Below are 21,547 nucleotides of genomic sequence, written 5' to 3' on the forward strand. Positions count from 1 at the left end.
ATATTAGTATATATTTCGGTATATTTAAAAAATATATAATACTGATATTTTAAATGATAAGTTTAACTTTATAAATAGAAAGTATGAAGTATTAAATTTTATTTAAATTAGTTCAATAATAACTTGGCAGCTGAACCGACGCCTTTACCAGCTAATCCTATTAAAGTTAAGTAACAGAATGAAAAACAAAATTGTTGGTTCGAGTAACTCTTCATTTTTGAATTTTAATAGAAATTATATTTATAATTATTTAATTCTAAATTTGGTTAATAATTACTAGATTAATAGATAGATTAAGCAAATTCATTATCTATATCATAATCAAGTGTCAATAAAAGTCCCCTGTAGGCTTTGTTTGTACATACGTTCATAGTAATCTTAGAAACTATAATTGTAAATTGTCATTACATTGTCACCAATATATACTCGTATTGATTCATTGTGAAGATTTAGGAGTATAATTAAGGGAGCTATAATAATTACATTACCATGTTTTTTCGGTTAAGTCAGAAATCGCCTGGGAGTTTCAAGTTTAGTTTAATTGCTCTCTGAAATGAAATACTGTACAGTAAGACCGTAATAGTTCTTAAGAATAGTCAGCGATATATAATCTAACTTGTGTAAGCAAATAAAAATATATTAACAAGTTAACACATGACACAATTTTTGTAATGTGTTTTGTGGCTATTAATTCAAGTGTCGGAAATGATATCGGAGATGACGATATTTGAAATTGGAATGATACATTGATAGTTTGCAATTTCATATTTGTTTATCTTATGTTGATATGTAATAAATCTTAGTAGAACAAACATTTCAAATTAGTAGAAGCTGTACTGACGTTTGTTAATATAATTTCACAAATGCTTCTAACCGATTCGAATATTGTAAATCTTACTTATATACGAGATTCTATTGTTATAAATACCTTTTTAAATACATACCTATGTTTATTCTTTATATTATCTACTAATATCACTTGCCACTCTGTCTACTTAATACAATAATAATGAAAAATGTTAGTTCAATTTTATATTAAATGTTAAAAACAAGAAATGTTATTTGGGGCGCCATTTGAAAATGGGGAATGTGGGCATTTAAAAATATCAAAAATACTATTTATTTCTCTTCACAAATAATTAAAAGGTAATATTTGTGTATAATATTGTATAAAGTAAAGTATAAAGATTGAGGATATAATTCACTGGATAAGTTTTTGTATATAAAATATTAAGTTACCACTAAGTGGCAGATTCGATGTTTGAGAGCTTCTGATCACAGCAGCCATTTTCAATGAAGATTAGCCAGCTGGATACTAGACCGCAGTCTGACCGATTACTATCCTTTCCAAAGCACATGATAGTAATTGCTACCAATTTCCAAGTTCTGGTCCCTTTGGATGGATCTCAGAACCAGAGCATCAACTGCCTTATAAATTAGACACAATTATATAATATAAGTAAATTTATTTATTTATAAAATCTTTACATTAAAACTATTAAATATATTTCATTTTCAAGTCTTCCAAGTAAATATGAACTTTATTCCCTTGACTAATAACAGCTGTTTTCTATCAAATTATAGTAATGCTGTTCGCAGCGTTCAAAGTAATCGCATCACTAAATGCTTGCTAAATTGTAGTTTGACACTTAACAGCACGTCCTAACTATCAAAACCATTTAACTGATCGGTTCGACTCACTGAGCGTTTATTGATAATTGACTTAACCAACTGGTGAGGAATATTGCAATATTATGATGTTGAACATTCGTGTTTTAGTAAATATACGTTTTGAATTTCACATGTGTAATCGAAATAGCTAAGTGGTAAACGGGGTAACAGAAACCGTGTGGAGCAGCTAGTTTGATATATATTTTTGAAGCTTGTTTTGAATCAAAGTTTAAGCGAGTTTCAGAGTGGTAGAGCTGTGTGCTAGCTCGTCTGGGTAGGTACCACCCACTCATCAGATATTCTATCGCAAAACAGCAGTACTTAGTATTGTTGTGTTCCGATTTGAAGGGTGAGTGAGCCAGTGTAGTTACAGGCACAAGGGACATAACATCTTAGATCCCAAGGTTGGTGGCGCATTGGTGATGTAAACGATGGGTAACATTTCTTACAATGCCAATGTCTATGGGTGGCCCATATGCTCGTCCGCCTTCCTATTCTATAAAAAAAGAAGCGATTTTAGGTGCCTTAACAACGCAACCCACCATGTATGATCATTGAGCGGTTTTTTTACAAGCTATTGCTTGATGTGAAGTGATGATGAGATTTTCCTGACCCACATCTACAGCTAGCCACTAAAGTATATAAACTGTCTATTTCCGTATTTCGATTTTGAATTGTTTTTTTTTTTCAATCATTGTGCTAAGCCAAAAATAGACTTTTTCTAGTAGACAATCATCTTAAAAAATCTGTTAATTGTAAATATAAATAATATTTATTTAAAATAAAAAAATATATAATACTAGCTACCAATTCCTACTTCGCACAAGTGCAATAAGGGTTAACATAAAACCCTTATATCTTAATATATTTACAGTGGTTGGTATTAGGTTACTCTAGTGGTTTACGCGACACATGTCAGAAAAGCACCCATTCGGCATTATTTTTTTCGATATCTTTAAAATTTATCATCGTATTTTTGCCAGTTTTTACAAAACCCCAATGAATTATAGACCTAAACCTACCCTTGTCCATTGTTGAGAGTAGTTTTTGAGTTTATCACGTTTAGACATATAGATAGACGCGGCGGGGTAATTTGTTTTACAATATGCACTGATACCCAAATTAGTCAAACTTTGTTAACAATATGAGTCAAAAATAAAAATGTAAATAATTTTCACCCTTCGATACAATTTTGTTTATTGAAATGAAAAAAAAAAATACATTTGTAATATCTTCTTTGCTATCGAAAATACAACTTGGAAATACAAGGCAACATAAAATTCACGAAACAACTAAAAGAAGATTGGAAATACAAAAGTTGGCGCCATTTCGGTAGAGGGACTACACACATTGCTTCGTGTTATTAAATTCTAGATTAAAGAAGAAGGAATTTATTATTATAATATATCGGCTTTGTGTAAGTCTGACTGGGTAAGTACAACCCACTCGTTACGTATTCTACCACCAAACAGCAATATTTAGTATTGTTGAGTTCCCGTTAGAAGGGTGAGTGAGCCAATGTAACTACGTGAACTAGGGACATCTTAGTTCTCAAGATTAATGACGTATTGTCGATGTAAGAAATGGTTAATATTTCTTTCATTGCCAATTTCTATGACCGTTTACTATCAGGTTAATAATCTATCTCTATTTTTAATTTACAATATCGGTATCATTTATTTTGATCTAATAAAAACTATTTCTGACCATTTTTTTACTTTTTCAAGAATTGCTCATAGTTTTTTTTATATATATTGAAGACGATTCTTAGCGTACAAATATGTTTTCTAATCGATAAGAAAGAATCGTGTGGTGGATTAAGCTGAAAAGTCTCAGGGTTTACACGAGTCCTGCAGTCATGAGATACGTCAGTTGCAACTTCTGACAGGCAGACTGAAACACAATAAATAAATCTGGCAACTGTCGGCAATTGATAACGTGGCGTGTTATGTGTTAGCCGTAATTGGAAAATGTTCTTGATATATTCGGATATATAAGCAATTGTATTGTAGAAATATATTTCATATTCAATTTTTGAATCTTCATTGCGGGGGTCGACATTAACAGTCAACTTTTTTGTTTTATGATGTAATAGATATATTCATACCACTTTATCTTTAAAACAAAATTAGTTGTTAAAGCAAATTCTAAAGATAAATAAAACCAAAAAAAGGTTCCAAAATTTTTACCAAAAGCTTTAGACCCTAGTACAAGTTTTGTTTTCAAAAATCAAACATTAGAAAATAAATCAAGAACAGATCAGAACAAAAAAAATCACATCGGGAGGTTTTAGAAAGCAATATCTAAATACGCATGACTTCTACGTAAATTCATGTAATTGAAAATTTCCAATTTGCAGTATATTTGTAAATCTATGTTCACAGGATACAGCGTACGATTTATTTTTATACCAGCCTGCAAGCTATATCTGACAGATGAGTGGTTTTGATTGGTGGGTTGAAAAGTTTTTTGACTGAAATTACATGTTATCCATAACACTTTTTGACGGAAGTCCATACGTATTGGTCAAATTATAGTCGCGGATGGAATGACGATATAGCTACCAGCAATTTAGATTTAGATAAACTCAACCGTCAGTTCACAGTTTTGGTCGTTATGTTATAAATAACCTTCGCTATACTTATAATTGTTTTGTTTGGCAACATTTACACTGTGTTTGTTTTTCTGCTGCTACTATTGATTTAGCATTCTCAGTTTTTTCTTGAATAGTTACAACAGGAATAAAAGGCTAGTCTTATACTTTACTCCCAGTGCTCCTACACTTTACTCCTAAAAGATGGTTAATTAAAGTCTTTGAATTAAGAAAAAGACACAAGACAAGACAAGACACAAGATCTGATCATGCTTGGCGACTGATTAGCAAATTGGTCATTGATTATGTATGATATATTTGTTGTCTATCAAAATATATTCGCTTATATCGCTATGAAATATTACAACTCAGTAATAATAAATGGCGTTAATATAATTATTAATGTTCCTGAATAACTATGGTGATATATTTGGAACCGAAGTTACATTCAAATTATATGTAAAGAAAAAGTTTAGGGAAGGAAAACGCATATTTTCTATTTCGTTCAGAATTTGATCCTCGAATTATTTCAGCTATAAATACTACTTACGATTTTCAATAAAATCTGACCAAAAACTGTATCGTTATGTCTAATTGGATTATATACACTACTATGAAGAAAGCCGGAATGCAAAAATGTACTAATAGAAAAAAATTGACCAGAAGCTCGATACAAAACGACCGCTACTTTTAACAAAGTGAGACTAACCCCAAACCAATACTTTCCAACGCTTTACCACCTTTAAACCTAGGCACAAAGCCAAAGCTCAGTGACCTAACTATCGGAGCTTTAGCAAGTCTTTTGAAAGTTCGATTTGCCAGAATTAATGATTTTCTATTCTTCACGTTGTGAGTGATTATGATGTGTTTTGGATTTTGTGAAGTGTAAACCAAAATCGAATAATTTTTTTGGGAAATTTAAAAAGGTTTAAATTCACATTTGAGAATATTTAATATGACATATTAAATGTATGGTAGAATTTTATTTAGACCTTCAAGATTTTTGTGTTAATATAAACGAATGATTAGACAAAAATAATAAGTTACATGCTTAAATTTATTGTACATATTTTTTACATCCTTTACCTGTTTATTATATATTTTAATATAATTAAAAAACACAGATATAAAACTCTCAGAAAATTATTCAGAAATTAGTTTGAGAACCTGCCTACTGATTAATGTAAATAATTAATTAATATATCTATATGAAATTATACAAATATGTCATTTTCATAAAAAACACTTATTACTTCATTTTATCCACAAAAACTGTAATTTATGAATAAAAAAAACGCATGTAAAATAGCATACAACTCAAGCAGGTTTTATGTTGCTAGTTAATAAACTTGTTGAATTTACAATAATTCCTACCTATGAAAATAAAAACCATTATTCTTTTTTTTGATTGGCTGTTATTTCTGCAACAATTTGACGTCACAAACGGTATTCTTACAATATTTAATAGCGGCTCCCGAGCTCTGTGGGTGGTTTGACATATATTTGATATTGATACCCTCTCTGGCTTAGTTTTCAAGTTCTACGCGCTCCATCTTTCTTACCCTTTGGTCTTAGTTTTTTTTATAGTATAGGTAGGCGGACGAGTATATGGGCCACCTGATTATAAGTAGTCACCAAAGGCCAAGACTGGCATTGTAAGAAATGTTAACCATTCCTAACATCGCCAATGCGCCACCAACCTTGGGAATGAAGATATTGTCACTTGTGATATATGTATTGCTCGTGAGACTAATGTTATAATAATTTGATTGCTAAGCAAGTGTGTCCCCGTCCTTTGATCTCTTATAAACAGACATCCTAAGTCTATATCTGTCTTATAAACAATTGTTTCTGACGCGAGGTTAGTGACCGGCAACATTTCCACAGAACAGCGAGTATGAAAGAAATGAGATGAGCTGGAGTCTAAAATAAGCAAAATGAATTAACTATTTTAATTTAATTTGAATTATAAAATATACATGTACAATACACTTATGATTGATTTAATAAAAATTTTATTCAATAAGTGTTTATTGTTGCGTTAATATTTGAATATGATCAAATATTTTGTGGATTCTTCTATTATTTTTTATGTATATATACATATTCAGAGTAATGGTCTTAATAAAAAAATTAAGTTTTTTTAAGTTGCAGCTAAAATTAAACCGCGAAATTTGAAAATGAGTATTTATCATAAAACTTAATATACAAAGACGAAAGCTTGAAATGATTTATTTATTTACTGGTGGTAGGGCTTTGTGCAAGCTCGTCTGGGTAGGTACCACCCACTCATCAGATATTCAATCGCAAAACAGCAATACTTGATATTGTTGTGTTCCGGTTTGAAGGGTGAGTGAGCCAGTGTAATTACAGGCACAAGGGACATAAAATCTTAGTTCCCAAGGTTGGTGGCGCATTGGATATGTAAGCGATGGTTGACATTTGTTACAATGCCAATGTATAAGAGCGTTGGTGACCACTTACCATCAGGTGGCCCATATGCTCGTCCGCCTTCCTATTCTATAAAAAAAAAAAAAAATTCTATTTTAATATTTTATTCTTTCTATATTTTATAATTTATCCTTATATACCAAATATTATAACATATAGTGAGATGCAACTCCCATTTCTCAAAATTTATAACTAGAGCAATTTATTTGTGATGTCCGAAGATAGTCTTGACCAATAAAAGGCATCTCAACTTTTGAACTAACCCTGTCACCGATTATTTTTTTTTACATAAAAAAGTTTTTATATATTTTTCAGATAAAAAATAGACGTGTAAGTCGTACACGGAAAAAACTATCTATGTTTTCATGATTGACATTGGCGCTGTTAGAAGTATTAGCCGTTTATTACATCCCCAATGCGCCACTAACCTTGGAAACTAAGTTTTTATATCGCTTGTGCCTAGTTACACTAGCACACTCGTCGTTAAAACAAGAACACGACAATGCTTATTACTGCTGTTTGGCGATAGAACATTTGATGAGTGTGTGGTACCTTCCTCGATGGACTTGCACAAAGCTCTTCTTTTTATAAAGAATAGGAAGGCGGACGAGCAAATGGGTCACCTGATGGTAAGTGGTTACCAACGCCCATAGACATTGGCATTGTAAGAAATGTTAACCATCACTAATGCACCATCAACCTTGGGAATTAAGATGTTATGTCCCTTGTGCTTGTAATTACACTGGCTCACTCACTACTATACTACTTATCTCCTACACGAACATATTTTATTGAAGCGATTAGTAAATAGTATAAATAATATTTATATACAATTATAATATATATGTTTAAAAAAAATTCAATGCAACAATTTTATACTCGCTAGCAATGTAATGTATTCCAAAATCATTTGTTGAGAAACCTCATTAGTTTTTTATTTTTATCAATTCATCATCATCATCGTGTATTTAAATATACCTTTTACTTTACTGAATATAATATAAAGTGATTTATATATTATACTTATTTTTTGAACAATCTTATGAGTGACATTAATGTGACCGATTAGACATGGAGACATTCTTTATTATTATATACTAGTTAACAGCACAAGATGTATTACGAGTTTGTGTGCAAACACAGGTAGTTATAACCCAAATTGTCGATTAACGGATACGATCGAAGAAAGTAGTGCAGAACCAACAGCAGAAGGTGCAAGCTGAGGCTGAGAGCACTCGGGGCTGTTACTCATAAATTATCAGCACTGTTGACAAAAACAACAATAGTTATAACTTTTTTACTGTCTAAGGCAATTCAAGCAAAATTAGTTACTATATCAATAATGCTTTATACACTAAACATTACTATTATTATAATATCATTTGCTTAGATGTAACGAGGCTCTGTGCATAATATGAACAGCAGTGTGACAACTAGTTGGTAAAGACGAAAGACAATTTTAAAAATATTTCGACAAACTCGAGCGAAAAAGCCATCTTCACATTATTATTATTATAAAGTAAAATTAATAGCCTGTAAATATCTCATAGCTTGGTTAGGTTTTACTCTCCTTTTTGCGGGGAAGGCTTAGTTTTCTCCAGTTTGCGTCTTCGATGCGTGTTTCCTCGCTATATTTTCCTTCATTGGTAAGTACGAGATGAATTATAAACACAAAATAAGCATATGAAAATTAATTGATACTTGACCAGGTTCGATCCACTGGACCATTACGATTCAACATTACTGCTGGCATATATTACGAGTATATTAAAATATATTTAACTTGAATCGTTGATACAATATATAAACACTTGTCCGTAGGATGTTATGATTGTATATAATTGTGAAAAAAATTGCTTAAGATCCAATTGTAGAATTGTATAAAGAAAAGAAACCACGCGCAAAGGCTAGTCTAATAAATAATTCCGACACGGGTTGTTGACCTGCCTTGCTTGTCGACAGATTTACACCTCGTGCCAGGACTCCGGTAATTTTATTTGGTCTGGAGGAAAATTCCCGTTTAGACATTTTATATTTATAACTATTGGTTCGAGTTTTATTACTTAGTATTTGAGTTGAAAACATAATCATTATGTTGATATTTATATGTAATTTTTCAATAGAATATAATATTTTTCTATATATATTATGTGTACTAATGACGTAGCAAAGTAAATTATGTCAAATCAAAATAATCATTCAATTAAGTTTTAATAAACACTTTAATAATAGTTTATATACGGAATGTGGTTTATATAATGTTGTAACAGAAATATTTTGAATATTGACATCTATATGAATAAAAAATGCATTCGCCTGTAACAATGGGAATAAATTGAAAAAATATATGCTATATATTTCTAAAATTAAGGCCGTCAAATATGTGACCTTTGCATATAAATGTCGTTCTTAAAGTTTATCAAGTTAAAAAATATAGAAGAAATTCAGTTAGCCAGTTAAAAGATAAATCAAAGCGGAAATATTATTTATAACTGAATACAAATAAGCTATTAAAGATGAGGCCATTAATTAGACGGCCTGAAGCGAAACTGCAGCTTGCGATCTGTCATGTACTGCTTCCTGAAGAGTAAGAATGAGGTCACAATAAAGAGCGGATAGCGGGAATCGAATCTAACACTAATAGTTTTACTCTTAATACATAAATTACATGCTGGTACATACATACATACTTTACTGGTAGTAGGGCTTTGTGCAAGCTTGTCTCGCAAGGTACCACCCACTCATCGGATATTCTACCGCAAAAGAGCAATACTTTGTATTGCTGTGTTTCGTATGATTTATTAAATAATAATGCATGGTGTTATTCTGTTACTCTTTTTTATCACATTGACGTTTTTTGATAAAATTATTTAATGTAGTTTTCACTATCCTATATATCTTTGATTATGAAATAATTATATATATTATGCGGGAGTTCGAGGCACGTGGTAGCAAGCGCAAACTGTTTTATTTCGGTTTTAGTGTGTGTATTACACTACTTTATTTCAAGGTTTGTATTCATCTATACAAACCTTAATCCGTATCGCTTTCCGCTCTGTTTATACGTATCTTCCTCATACCTAACTTAGAATGTATATAATATATGTATAGATATCCAATTTGAATGTCTGGACAGTTGGACGTTTGAGAAATTTACTTACGGAAGTAACAAGTACTGGCTTATGACAGTTGTTGAACAATGTATTTTATATTGTAATGTAAATAAGTTATAATAAGCATAGTTGGTGGTAGCTTTGGGGGGACTTTGTACAAGCCCGTCTGGGAAGGTGCCACCCACTCATTACATATTCCTACCCCCAAAAAGTAATACTTAGCATTGTAGATATTGTATTGAGTTTCGGTTTGAAGGATGAAATTGCCAGTGTAACTACAGGCACAAGGGACATAGCATCCTAGTTCCCAAAGATGGCGGTGCATTGATGATGTATGTGAATGGTTAATATTTCTACCATTGCCAATGTTCTATCATATTTGTTGGAATCACTTAACATCACCTTCCTATTTTAAATAAAAATAACTAAATAATTCACGGTGAATTAAATTAATAAAAAAGCAATATTACGGTACAATTTTAATATTGATTTTCGTTTGAAATTAGAATTAAAAGTAGGATTCTTTAACAAAACAGTGTTAGCAGGTTGTGAGAGGGTATATAACAATTGCAGATGATAGCCTCGAAATAAGTGAATAAATATATTAGCCGTTTTTTAAGTCTTTTAAGGAGTGTTAGTATAAGTTTGATAAAAGAGATATAAATAATGAGTATTGCTTTCAGGAATGCGACTTTTCTGATTAAAAAGAAAAAGAAAATATAAATTATTTTACTACGCTGCTCTTACATGTGGTGTTATTGGTATGGTAGCTATCCTATAAGTCTGCAGAGCCTAAGGTTCTCAAATCAAGTCCCAGGTCGAGCCAATATAATTAAATCATTTTGGGGCTTATTGCTAAGAAGTTCCCAATACCAACTCAGAAGCAGCCAATGTTCCTCCAGTATGTTAAGCAAACGATTGTGCACTATAATATTTCATGCGCAGTTGAAAATTTAAGCCAAGACCACCATCAAAAAATTACTTGATTTTTAAAAATATTTACATAAAATAATGGTATTAGGACGACGTTCTATAAATGAATTCACGATGAAATCACGATCCAATTATTTGGTATTTGATTTGGTTATTATTCAAGTTGGTCTTTCCATTATTTCAGTTAAATGCTAATCTCGTCCCGTTTGAATTCGATAATATTAGAAAGACTATGTTTTTTGAAATAATAGGGATTCCGAAATTAAATTTACGGGAAAGTAACAGTAAATATTAATTATAAGAATCACACTAGACTATTTCAAATGTATTGTTCGACTTTCCTAATATGTAACTAATAAAATGAACATAATAAAAAAATGTAGGATCTTATTAAAACAATTATATAAAACTTAAAAACAAACTCCTTATAGCAATCAATTTTGCTAGTCAATCATAGTTCGAATAATTTAAATATAAAAAAAAAACGATTTGAAAATAGGTAAAACACGCTGAAAACACTCTGCTCCAATGCGAGTTGGTGGAATACACATGAGACAGAATTTTAGTGAAATTAGATACATGCAGGTTTCTTCGCGATTTTTTTATACAACGCTGTATTATTAAATAAAAGCTTACTCGAATAAGTTGACATGTTGATTTTAATTTACAAGTTGATCAAATAAAAAAATACCCACCTGTAAACAACTATAATCAAGAATACTAAATTCAAAACTAAAATGTTCCAATTCTCTAAGTCAGCCTGAAACGCAGTATGCCAATTGCTTTATCTTAACTGTATTGCATGTTTAGCTAGATCAGTCTAAGCTTTAAACTGGTGTTTGGGAAGTATATCTAATTCAGTGGCTTTCATTAGAGTTCGGCTTCCTCCGTTGTTTCTTAAACTGTTACAGTACTGCTTTGAAACTTTATTTTAATTTAAATATTTAACGAACGTTTGGTATATGAGATAGATAAATATATTTGACTTAGAAATATGTAAAATGTTTTTTTTATTTATCGTGATAATATTTCTTTTGGTCTAGTGGCTATAAGGTCCCGAGTCCTTGGGCCACTAAAAAGTTATATATTTTAGTTTAGTATTTGTTTTATAGGTTTTTCTGTCGAGATATTCACAATAGCAGCCCAGAGCCTGGATTACACACCCGCGCCTCGGAAAACAAGAAAGCACGGTCTGAACTCGCTCCGGTCGTAACAGATATTGTGTCCCATCGAATTATGAGAGTAACATAATAGAGATTTAGCAATGACTAGTTATTTTATTTACATACTTTTAAATTGTCAAGTAGAACATAATTATAGTGAAAAAAGTTTTATATATACACATATATAGTTTGTTTATTTTAGTAATATGCAACGTTCATCTAGCTAATTTATAAGGTCGATTCAAGTTCCTGGGATCAAACTTCGGTCAGACTACGTATATATATCTAACCAAAAGCTTAGTACCTCGCAACACGTAAGGCCTGATCCTGCGCCGGAACCAGCTCCGTTCGAGTTGGATTGCCGTCTCGGCTTATGAGAGTGAGGTGACAAATAGTACGCGTATGCTTGCACACACATGCGAACTATATTGTCTCCTGTTTAGGTAACTAAATTCTGTTCAGATTGCTCATACTGCCCAAAGTCGGTGAAAAATAAAATCACATGGCCGTACAAAACAGATGATTTTGATACCACTTAATAAGGTGCAGATGCTTTCCAATACCCTGTCGTTTTACCGCGTCGCTATTTTTAATCGATTTTCAAATTTGAATAAACAATACATTAATAAAATATTTACTAAAAATAAATAAACAATTTCATCGTGACATCAATCTCGTAGCAATTAAAAAATAATTGCTTCGATTCGTTGTTCCGACAACTTTCGATTTTATGGTTGACCGAACATGCATTTTGCCGCCGAAAATACAGAAATAAGGGAAATATACTTCAGGCGACGCTGACAGGTTCATTAAAGATTAACAATGAAGTAAAAAGCTATTGTTATCTGGAATTGATAAGTTTATTTACGATTTTCGAACGTTGAGTTGGTAATTTTTTGTGCCTTTAAAAGTCAAATAGTCGACGAAACGTTTGTTTTTAAGAACGATGTTTCTAAAATTTCAGTTTTATGGATACGTTTATGATATATAGGATAATGTTTTTAGCTTACATACTCTTACATCAAGCTGATGTTTAAAACTATAATATAAAAATTAACACTTTGAATATTTAGTAAACCTGTGATTGTGTCGATGCCGTTATGACGGAAGTCGATAAGGAGATGATCATCACCATCATCGTAATATTTGTTTACATTTAATTACCTACTTAAAAGTTATCGTACACGAACACGAACTCTCTTGCGATTAGAAGCCAGGCACGCATTGAATAAAATTTCGCCAAATATGTATCCACCAAACCGAATTGATGCAGCGTGTCAGAATAACCTCTAAACATCCTCATGAAGAAAGGAATTCTTTACAGCATTTCGACATTTATAGGCTCTTACTTAACTTACTACTTAATAATTACTTTAGTAAGTTTTTGCTAAGCCTGGACTGTCGTTCCGTTGTCTGTTTAAATAGTATTAATGAAAAAAGCTTAATATTAATCACAAAAACTGGTAATTTACCTTTTAGAAAAGATTTATTTAAGCCGCACTAAAGTGTGAGAAATATTAGTTTTTTTTTAACAGAGTTGCAACTCTTTGTAATATGACCGGAAAGAAATTTCCAAGCTGCATTCCACGTCACAGATTTTCTTTTTTTATATAAACAGTGTTACTTGAAGGTAGGACCACTTTTCTAGGCGTTGAAATCGGAGAGGCCTTGGAATAAAATATATTTTTAAATATCCAAAGAGAAGAATAAGAAATGTTTAAATTTCATTATTATTACATCAGTATTTATATTTTTATTATTACATGATCTGAATCAAAGTTCATTAAGCGTTTGTTCTAGTACCAGCCTGTAAATATCCCATTGTTGGGTAAAAGTCTTCTGCCCTTTCGAGCATAAGTTTATTTAATCTCAATTATTCATTTCGAGTTGATGGACACAAATAGCAAAATTTCATGAATACAAGTAACGATGTTTTTCTTCGCCACAATAATCACAATATAAAAACTCACTGCTTCTACTTTAGTTTGAACCCGAAATCTTCGATTATGGTACTTGTGCTGTAACCACTGGGTCCATCTCTGGTATGTTTTGTTAAGATAATATATTCAGAGTCTTAGAAATTAAACATGGGAGAGTTTTTGTTTTAAGAAATATTCCATGTGTTAAAGGCAGTCTCAAAGGCAGCTTTTAATGCACTAATTACAACATGGCGTTTACTTCTCAAAGCGTTCCTTTTTTAAATCCAACATAGTTTTCGTTTCACTATTTCTATTATTTCTTTTCGCATAAAGGCTTATTGTTTCAAGAAAACGTTTGAAGTTAGATTGTGTGTGATGTGTGCTCATTATATGAATTATTTAGCTTCATATTATGTACACATGATTATAGAGCTGACTGTACTTCACATTTATATTGGTAACGGAAACAACAAACAGAGTAGGTTAGACACATTACAAATAGATTAATTACAGAAGTAGAGATTTTTGAAGACTGACTGTACATCACGTTAATATTGCTCAAGCAAAATAAATAAAGATAAGAAAATGGAGAAAAAAGAAACATATTACGTTCTTGATAGCAAATAGTAGACCTAATACAATACTGTGTGTTACAAAGTGACGCTAGATGTCGGGTCACCGTCCACGCCAAATATTTGCCGATCCCAAATTATCAACCCCTTGCTACTAATTTTGAGGGTACGCTTGGCCGATGATTTTAATTAAAATCAACTTTGTGAGCAAACGGTTAAATTGGGCACGAATTTGTAACAGATGCCGCATCTAAACCGAAGAAATTAAGATGGTGGCAAAATGACTCATCGATAGTTTACATCGTAAACATCACGGACGTTTAATATTTTTGAAGATTTAATGTGAATGACGTCATCGTCCTTATCAGTTTTACAAACGTTATATTACTGCTGCTTACAGGGTTATTATTGTTATTGCGAACGCATAGCAAGATTCGAATATATGAGTAAGTTACATTCAGGTCAGTTGCGTGATTTCATTATGAGCATTGCTATTTTACCCGGCGAAAGGCGATCTAAACGTTTAATATTCTTGTGCCTGTGTTCTTTAATAACTGAAATTATATTACGAATACCATTTGAGTAAAAAATGAAATCCATAAAATCGTATCATAGTTTACTACTGAGTTCCAAACAAAAGTAGAAAAAACACTAATTGTAATTTTTTTTTTGCCAAAAACAAATAAAAACTGTTTTCATAAATTAGCCTTAATTACGCTTCAAACTTAACAATGTCTAATACTGAACAAATTGAGATGAGACCAACATCATCTTAAGCATCTTGAAGGTATACTAAACTCAACGCTAAAATAAATATTAAAATCGGCTTATAACTAAAAATATGAAAGCTAACATAAAAAATAATAAGGTTTTTTGAAGTAAGAACATTTCACATTTGCTAGAAATTATTGAAAAAGCCGAGATAGCCCTGTGGTAAGAACGCGTGAATCTTAACCGATGATCGTGGGTTCAAACCCGGGCAAGCACCACTGAATTTTCATGTGCTTAATTTGTGATTATAATTCATCTCGTGCTTTACGGTGAAGGAAAACATCGTGAGGAAACCTGCATGTGTCTAATTTCACTGAAATTCTGCCACATGTGAATTCTACAAACCCGCATTGGAGCAGCGTGGTGGAATAAGCTCCAAACCTTCTCCTCAAAAAGAGGAGAGGAGGCCTTTAGCCCAGCAGTGGGACATTCACAGGCAGTTACGGAGAAATTATTGATTCCTAAAACTCGTGAATAGATTGTTATATACTTGCCTAGAAGACATGCCAAGCTATTAAATTTTGTTTGCTACTAGGTCATATGCTCATTAACAGTATGTACTCCATATAAAATAGACCTGTGTTGATGTGTTCTCCATATAAAGTAGCGTGTTTTTTCAAAAGCATGCTCTTTTCGATTTGATACATAAACTTGTGTACTATTAAGTATTGTGCTTTTGCTACTATGTGAAATATATATGTATATAATAACTTTAATGGTAATATTTAAATAATTAAATGATAATATATAATTGCGATACCCTTCAAAAGAAAAACAAACAAGTTTGATGGTAAAACTAATGGCTTTGAAAATATTCGAGTTCTAACGTTTTCAATGCTTTTTATATAACTTTTCATTGTAATTTACTTTCACAGATTTTAGTTTTTCAAAACTTTCAGTAACTTCTGAAAAGTTTTAACTATCACATTCATGTTTATTTAGAAAATAATATAGTATTATATAACCATTTATTAATATTTAATTTATGTTAGCATTCTTTACTTTACTGATACTGTCTTGTTCGTCCAGCGGCTAACTTACAAGGCTGAAATATATGTAGAAAAGTGAAACATCGGCATATACTCGTAATTATGGATCCTGTTATTATGATTCTTATATTTTTAATAATCAATCTCAACAATGCTTATGAGAAATATAATATAATACAACTTGTAAGAAGCATTTTTTTGCTTATTCCGCTGGCAAAAGGAATACGCGTTTCCCCTACATAAAGTGGGGTTGAATGTGGGACACGCGGGCATCTGGAACACCTAGCGCGCTGGAATATCCACTAAAAACCAGTGTGATTCATTCAGTATGGAATATGTTTGAAGCTTTCATCTTACGAGAAGAAAGCCTTTCCTTTATACATGCACATTTACGAGTGTTATTCTACTTTTAGCTTAAGAAACGAAAATTTTCGAAAATTTATTATATAATAATAATATTTTATTTATTTCTTCATAAAAAGTTTACAAATTGCCATATGACATTTAAATCTCAACTAAATAATGGGAAGACTGGTGGTTGCAATAGATAAACTGTTCTACAAGACACCAGGCTTCCACTACTGTTTATATGTACAAAAAAAGGAAAATAAGTGTATAAAGTGAGAAGTAAGAAATAAGGAAAATATAAAATAGAACAAATATGATATCCATGCTAATGTGATGTGAAGTGTGCGCGCACGCGTGTATAAGTGATCTTCTAGCGTACGTAACACACCTCTGGGGTGAAGCTATCGACAAGCATGGAGAATCGTTGGCTGTCAGCCTCGATATCTCCAAGGCTTTCGACAGGGTCTGGCACAGAAGTCTTCTCTCCAAGCTATATACGGATACGGATACGGATTGCCAGCTTCCTACACAAGCGTAGCCTTCGTGTTTTAGTAGATGGTTGCGCTTCACAATTCTAAGTAGAAAAATTAGCCACTGTGCGTAAGCTATTGAAAACAAAAATAAGTTTTCTTATACGACTAGAGATAAGAGAAATATAAAGTTATAACCCCCTCTTAGGTTTCACAGTCGAGTAAAAAGGGACGAATCTTAAATAGTTTCTCTACCTTAACGATTACAACTTCACTGATGTCTGTTACAAGACTTCGAGAGCACGTACTTTCAAAGAGGGTGGGTGAAGTAACGACCAGCTTGCCTTTGGCCTCCATAAATCAACACCATAATCTCATTAAGAAGTCAAAACGTGATAGCTAATTGCTGTGGTTAATTATAAAAAGGATATAATCCTATTCTTCATTGAATAAATATTTTCTTAATGAAGCTGGAATGAAATTACAGAACGAATACTAGATCAATGCTATTTTAATTTAAATTAGTTGTAATTTTTGTGTTAATCATGATACTTGCCAATGCAAAAGTTTCTTCATGGCCGATTTCGATCACCAATATATCACAGTATCAAGAGGAATTACTGCGCGGGAGATTACAAGGTGCACAGGTGCACTGTTACTTCTCTCCCTTTCTATTTCTTTCCCCTCATAAACCGACACGACGGGAAAAGAATTAGGCGCCAGAATAATGTCACTGCCATCTTCTTGATCTCGAACTGCTAATGGGATGGGATCAAAACCGTAATTAGTGCGCCTTGGCGGTAAGAGCGATTTGCGTACCGTGCTGCCAAACAGCATGACGCTCTCCTAAGCTGTCATACCATGTTTACTCCCTGTGTGCGTAGCATGTATGCGTACTATTTATTTTCACCATATAATACCTGACAAGATGCTCTATAAAACCTAACGTTAAAACAACTTAAATTTAAGAGCATGTTATTGTATAAACATAAGTAGATTATATACCCCGGCCAATTATTCTTCAAAATCTATATCAAGTATACAACACGTAATGTATACTTATCTTATAAATCTACTAGTGGTAGGGCTTTGTGCAAGTTCCTCTGAGTGGGTACCACCCACTCATCAGATATTCTACAAAACAGCAGTAATTGGTATTGTTGTGTTCCGGTTTGAAGGGTGAGCCAGTCTAATTGCAGGCATTAGGGACATAACATCTTAGTTCCCAAGGTTGGTGGCGCATTGGGGATTTAAGCGATGGTTAACATTTCTTACTATGCCAATGTCAATGGGCTTTGGTGACCACTTACCATCAGGGGCCCATATGCTCGTCGGCCTACCATTTATATAAAAAAAAAAACATATTATAAATGTGAAAATAACTGCCTATCTCTCTGTTACGATATTATTGCTAAGCAATTAGAGCGCTTTTGATGAAATTCGGTCGGAAGTAAGCTTAAATACTATGGAAGGACCAAATACCCCCCCAATCTCCCATTAACACGCGGACAAAGTCACGGGCGAAACCTACCACATATAACAACATAATGTTCAGTTACTAAATAAAATCATTGTAATAATTAAGGACCACTCAGGACAATCTAAATTCTTTTGCCATAAAGCCTGTGCGGGAACATTGCTATCTTTTTTATTCTAATGTCGAAACAAAGATGACAGACAGAGAGAAACTAATACCTCTTTTAACTCATACCGCTAAGCAAACAAACCAGTATACGGTAAATCCATAAATTACTATAAATAACAATTTATTAAAAAAATATTGGCAATTTATAATTCTGCTCGTAAGCTGGTAAGCTTATTAAATTTGTTGATTTCATACTTATCATACTTGTTTTAGTAAATCAAACGAACGCTTGATTTTTTTCATCATAGCGACATCTATTAGTCGTAATCTAAATTACACACATATTTATGTTTATAAGTCAAACTGACTGGACTGGCTTTTCGCTGGACTCACTCTAAGTCGAAATTAAATTAATTGAATAGAAACGGAATCAGATTACGGTCGATTTTAACGGTCAATCTATTTTAATTAGACGTATTTTTTACAGGATTTAAAATAAAATTAATGTCTCTTCATACCTTATGTGTAATAAAAATAACGAAATCACATTAGTATATTAGATAACACCTTAGAATAAAACGAACATATAAATGACTTTTTTTTCATAAGTTTATCAGTAAGTATATAATAATGGTTGTTGTTTTATCATGTATTTTAAATGGAGCGTCTCTCAGGCATTGACAAATATCTTCATTTATAACGTGGTTTCGAATATTATTTGGATAGAAAAATATGTTTTGTCTCTTTCGTAGTATAATTTCCTTTAGTGACAGTAACAAGAATCAGCTAATCAATAGTTTATTAAAATAAATCAAAATTAAATAAAAACACTTGAATTGAGATGAAAATTTTTTTTATCCGATTTCAATTTCATAATCGAATAGATTGAAAACAAAGCGTTCAATCCGATTAAAGAACAAACAACGAACAAACTTAATAAAACTACTTACTCTTTCATCCCATTCACAATCCACAAAGCACAAGTTAACTAAACATTTTAGTTTCACAAAAAAACCACGAACGGAAACAATTACTCGGACGCGTTGCCCGACCGGTCGCTCGATCGATCGACAGTTATCGGGGACGTGTATACTCGACGCAAGCTCGCGCCAATCTGCTATCCTGAAATGTCTACGCTACAGCTTAGCCGACTCCGCGCACTTTCCACAACCTAGTCGTTTCGTAAATTTAGCAACCAGAATATTATTGTTAATGTTTCATTTTTATTACCGTCGCTAACGTAATATTTTATGAAAATGTTCGAATATAATTAAGTTTTTACTTTTTTTTCTGTACGTAAGTACAATTTACACTTTAATTTACCGTTTTGTGTGTTACATTATTCCATAAGGTACATAGCACCTTAAATACTAAATGAATATTTATGATGCATTTGCCTTTTAAAATATTCCGAATGTAAATTGCTTTGACTTGAACATGTACTTTCTCCATAAATCGTTTGTAACAGCGACATTAGCGAAGCGAAATAATCGTGTTTTTTCATATTAAATACAGCTTATTCTGAGTGAAATAATTTCATATAACGAAGACGAAACACATTGACATTGAGCATTGTGCAAGACATGTAGGTACCACGGACATGTATTCTTTTTTAAATATAAATACTTTGTTGCTACGTTCCAGCAATTATTTATTATTATTATACAGTACATTTTAGAGACTACAACCAATAAAACAAATATACTGGACAGGTTAAGGCTATATAATAATGACACTTTGACACAATCAAAGAATAAAAAAAGATGTTAGGGTATTGATTGTTCATTCTTCATAATACACAATGATAAATATTTTAGTAAAATCACTATGAAAAAACATGTAATACATTGCTCACGAAAATCATGCTTTAATATGTTATCTTTTTTAGGCATTATAGTCGAAAGAGATTGGCGTAAATACATTTTTATCAAACATCGTTCGTTACGTCAAAATCTTTACAGATTTCATAAAAAAGAATCTAAGTTAAAACACTATATTCTTCACCGGTGAAGCTGAAACATATTATTTATATAAAAAATCAATCAATTCCCTAGTTTCGGTTGACACTTTACATTGTAATTTAAATAAAATGAAACATTCCAAAAATTCCAAGTTTCAAAGTCGAGACCCTATATATTGCGGTGAACCAAACGTTACCGTGATTCAGTAGCTCGATAATTTTCCATCCAAAGTTTTAGCACAAAAATTTTTATAATTTTTACGGCTTAACAACAAGGAAACTTACTCCAATTATTTTATTCTGGTATTGTCTTACAGTGCTTTACAGTTTCATCGAGTAATCTCTTAGTTTTCTCAATCGTAAACCGACCTTTCTCCAACGTCCTATTATTTTCATAAATTCTTCAAAATACTCTTTTGTGGAGTCAGTGACTCCTATAGAAGCCCATATCTTGTCACTATAAAGTTGAGCTGAGGATTGTCAAATTATTTGGATTTAAACAAAATCAAACTCACTTTGAAATATCAATCAAATTTTAAACTGAAATTTTGCTAGTATTTTAGATTTGAAATCTCGATTCAAATTATTGGACAATATAGATGTTTTTATTTGTAAAAAAAGATACAGTATTATAATATAAGTTCTCAATAGCGTAATCGTTTGATCGTGATCTTTTTGACTTTTATGGGCCTCTTTTCACACAAGCTGTCGCTAAACTTTAGAAAAAAAAACAGAACTAATAATAATTCTTTGAAGACGGGTATTGTTGATATAAACTGTTTTAAAAAAATATAAAAAATTGCTGTAGTGACTTTAAAACTATTATTTTAATATATGTTTTAACCTATTCTCTTTTATCAACTTACGTTGACATTGGCGGAATTGTTGTGGTCTAAGCCGCATTACCAAAAGTTCTGACAATTCTCTCAATCAATCTCGTACTGCAGATTGTTGTGACTAATCGCTGCGACTAAAAATGCTGCACACATCTGTTAGTCTGTAACCGCAG

General features: G+C 31.9%; 1 protein-coding gene across 1 annotated transcript in view; it reads right to left on the minus strand.

Moving 5' to 3' along the window:
* LOC126776800 (leucine-rich repeat-containing protein 24-like) overlaps positions 1-19,676 on the minus strand; it is a 41,521-nt gene extending 21,845 nt beyond the window's left edge. The window contains exon 1 of the mRNA XM_050499584.1: positions 19,529-19,676. The gene's annotated coding sequence lies outside the window, so the exon portion shown is untranslated. The remainder of the gene's footprint in view (positions 1-19,528) is intronic.
* Between the last annotated feature and the right edge of the window lie 1,871 nt (positions 19,677-21,547).

This window comes from Nymphalis io, chromosome 21 (assembly GCF_905147045.1).
Source record: "Nymphalis io chromosome 21, ilAglIoxx1.1, whole genome shotgun sequence".
NCBI classification, from domain to species: domain Eukaryota; kingdom Metazoa; phylum Arthropoda; class Insecta; order Lepidoptera; family Nymphalidae; genus Nymphalis; species Nymphalis io.